Genomic DNA, 3542 nt, shown 5'->3' with positions numbered 1-3542 from the left:
GGAGAGGAGCTCATTTGATTGTTGTGATGTGTGTAAAACCCACTCCACGCCTTCTCTCCTCCCTCTTTCCGACTTGCGCAGGTAGGAGGGACGGAGGTGGGAAAGAGGAGTAGCTGCGCCAGCGCGCACGGTGTGCCAAACTTGCAAAATCCGCCTGGCCACACCCAGTTGGCGAAGTGCAGGTGCGCGGCGCCTCCGCCTCGCCCGGTCTACAAAACTAGAGACCATTATGTTGATAGCTCCTCAGTTTCCCCCTCCCCGCAGGTTAAGAGTCTTAGTGTCATCCTCGACAGCACTCACATCGATAATGTCACTCTGTCTGCCTATTTCCTCTTACGCAATATTAACCGCCTTCACCCGTCCCTCACACCACACAGTTCCACCATTCTTGTTCACACCCTGGTTACACTCTATATTGGTTCCTGTAACTCGCTTATTTTCGGTTTCCTTCTCAAGTCCATCCACAAAATTCAGCCGGTCCAGAGCTCTGCCGCTCGCATCATCACCAGAACCCCCTCCACCAATCACATCACTCCTGTCCTTCAGCAGCTTTACTGGCTCCCTGTTAAATAACACGTTGACTTTAAGATCTTACTCCTCACCTTTAAGGCCATCCACAGCCGAGCTCCTCTGTACCTCATCCACACCCCCACCCGCACTCTCAGCCTTCAGCCGCTCCGCCGCCATCTCTGGAACTCCCCATTGGACAATCGTAACATCAACTCCATCTCTTTCAAACAGCCTTTTCAGTCTGACTGCGTCCGTCTACCCGAACACATCCACTATTTACACAGAATATTATTCACTGTAAACTTGTTTTGCTGAATCTTTATTTGTGGTTATGTTATTATTAATTTATTATGTATTTATTAAATGTTACTGAATTCCATTGACTTTATTAATCTGCTGATATTTTCTCTGTGTTTACCTGTAAGGTGACCTTGAGTGTCATGAGAGGCGCCCATAAATAAAACATATTGTTGTTATTATTATTAAAATCAGGAGCTGTTTCCTTGTTTCCAGTCTGACTGCAGCTTCATATACACTACAGATAAATACCCATCAATCAATGTGGCGTCCACCTGTTGGCAGGTTTTGACCTTTTAACCTGACCCACTCAGCGTTCTTGCAAGAGGAGCTGCATTTCTCTGTTCCTGTGTGAAAGTGTAACCACCTCACAGCAAAGTGTTTTTAAAACCACGCTGTGGGATTCTGCTCTTTGTTTCCAGTAAACACAGCTAAATAAAACCATATGTCAACATTGCATTGGTTTTTTTATTCGTTTTGAAGTGACTTTATGGTGTATTTCTTACTCTGTGGGTTATTCCTTTGATATTTAAGTCCTTGCTGTAGGTAAACCAACGATCAGAAGATCCAGAACCCTGATTTACCTGGTCTAAAATGCCATCATGCTTCAGAGAGGGAGAGGCAGGGACGAGGACTGTGTGTCTCCAACTCGGTGCCAGGTAACAGAGCAGCACTAAATGTTTCACAGAGAGTTGCTGGAGCAACAGGAGCACAGCTATAAGAACTTCTTGACAGTGATGACTGAGACAAACAACAGACCTGAGCTCGCTAAGGAAATCAGTGGACTACGAGAAAGACTTCACTACACTCAGAAAGATGTGGATGAGCTTACTGACAATAAATTCTCAGAAATTAATTCAGAAATTTCAAACTGTAGTGAAAGCATCTGCTCATTCCTGCCGAAAATAGACTTCTTGGAAGGTCAGTCCCGACGGAGGAACATTGTGATTGACGGCATCCAAGAGTCTAGCAATGGAAGCGATGGAAGCTGGGCTTAATCAGAGAATAAAGTGTGAAACTGTCTCTCAGACAAGCTCAAAATCACCAGGATCGAGCTGGAACAGGTGCAACGTACCAGGTGCAACGTACCAGGTGTTCAGCTGGTTCAGAGAGAGCTCGGTCAACTGTGGCAAAATTCCTCTGATTTAAGGACAGAGTCAGAGTCAAGGAGAAAGCTAAGGATCCAAAAGGATTGAACATGTTCATCAATAATCTCATACCAGCCATGAAGACTGCGCCAGAGTGAGGGGACATTGTTTTACTGCGATTTGTCTTATTGTCCACGCTGCCTCTCATCGCCTGAGGAGTGACAGACAAGCCCAACAAGGGCGCCAGTAATCCCAGTATAGCCACTCCTGCACCCACTGCACCTGCTGCACATCTGTGTGCTAAAAGAATTCAAATTCAAACTAGGTTTATTAAAAGACACCTGCTAAAGGTGAGGACTAGGGGACCTTTGTGACACTCTGGCTATTTATATAAATATAAATAAGTATTACAATGAAGAGGACAAACTCGCTCTTTGTGAATTCATCTTTGAAGAAGCACCACAAACCACACCACACATCTTGATGAAACTTCTCCGTCTTGCATCAACCCCATGAGCTTTTGCAAAATTTATAAAGTAGTCAATTTAGTAAATGTGAAGAAGCATGTGACTCCTCACGTTCGATGCCTCTGTCTTGTGAAAGTGGGACTGTAATCTCATTACTTCATCTTCAAAATTATGACCTTACTCTTGAAGTGTCGGATGTTTAGTCCCCTCTAACTGTTGTTAATCCTCCTTCCTTACGCTCATTTTAAAGCTGCTGTAATTTTCTAAGTGTGTGGAAAACAGAAGACACTGCTTTTTTTAAAAGTAAAATTACAGCAGTCTCTCAGCTTCATGAGATTGTGTCTGTCTCACATCTCTGTCACTGTTAATGACTCTGTGTCAGCGCTGTTTAAACTGCCTGCACTAATAACTCGCACACACACATCTTTGTTTTGTTTTAACTGTATTTTGTCTCGCGTCATGTCTGATAGAGACGTTCACCTCTAGCTGGGGAGAACACTTTGTTATTGTGCATAAAATATCACCATCATTTAATGGAAACTCTAATGCCCACTGTTTGAGATTAAAGCTCTATCTCTCAGCCTGTAGTTGAAGTGAGTGTACTCACCATATAAACAGTGTTGAGTCAGGTTCCCATACAGCTGTTGTCTCTGCCCGTAATATGAGCCAGTGCTGTGTGATATGGAAAGTCAAATGAAGCGTGGTTCAGATCTGAAAGTCTGTGGAGGAGTTCCACTTCCTCTCTCTCTCTCTCTCTTCAGGATACTGCTGACTCTGTTTCTCTCTCTGTCTAACAACAGTCTGCAGTCGTGGTCGCAGCTCCACCAGCTGACCTGAGCTCAGTACATCACAGTGACAACACTGCTATGCTGATGATTAGCAGGTGTAGTGTTTACTGTCTTTGTGTTAGCATGCATGAGTTAGCAGCACACAGAGTCCAGCTGAGGCTGATGGGAGTGATATTAGCTCTGCAGGTATGTGTTGACCTGATGATGGCCCTTAATGCAAACAGGGCTCATTTAGATCGTCTGTGTAAGCAGCTTATTACAACCAACAGTTACCTTCAAGGTCTGCGTTCTTTCATCTGCGTAATATTGTGAAAATTAGGCCTATCCTGACCCGAAAAGATGCAGAAAAATTGGTCCACGCTTTTGTTACCTCTAGGCTGGATTACTGTAAC

At 44.3% G+C, this 3542-nt stretch overlaps 1 protein-coding gene across 1 annotated transcript in view; it reads right to left on the bottom strand.

Annotated features, from left to right (window-relative positions):
• LOC126405180 (P2Y purinoceptor 14) overlaps positions 1–3108 on the bottom strand; it is a 15689-nt gene extending 12581 nt beyond the window's left edge. Inside the window, exon 1 of the mRNA XM_050068779.1 lies at positions 2970–3108. The gene's annotated coding sequence lies outside the window, so the exon portion shown is untranslated. The remainder of the gene's footprint in view (positions 1–2969) is intronic.
• Between the last annotated feature and the right edge of the window lie 434 nt (positions 3109–3542).

Source organism: Epinephelus moara, chromosome 2 (assembly GCF_006386435.1).
Source record: "Epinephelus moara isolate mb chromosome 2, YSFRI_EMoa_1.0, whole genome shotgun sequence".
In the NCBI taxonomy this organism is placed as follows: Eukaryota; Metazoa; Chordata; class Actinopteri; order Perciformes; family Serranidae; genus Epinephelus; species Epinephelus moara.
This window is presented reverse-complemented; position numbering and strand designations above follow the sequence as displayed.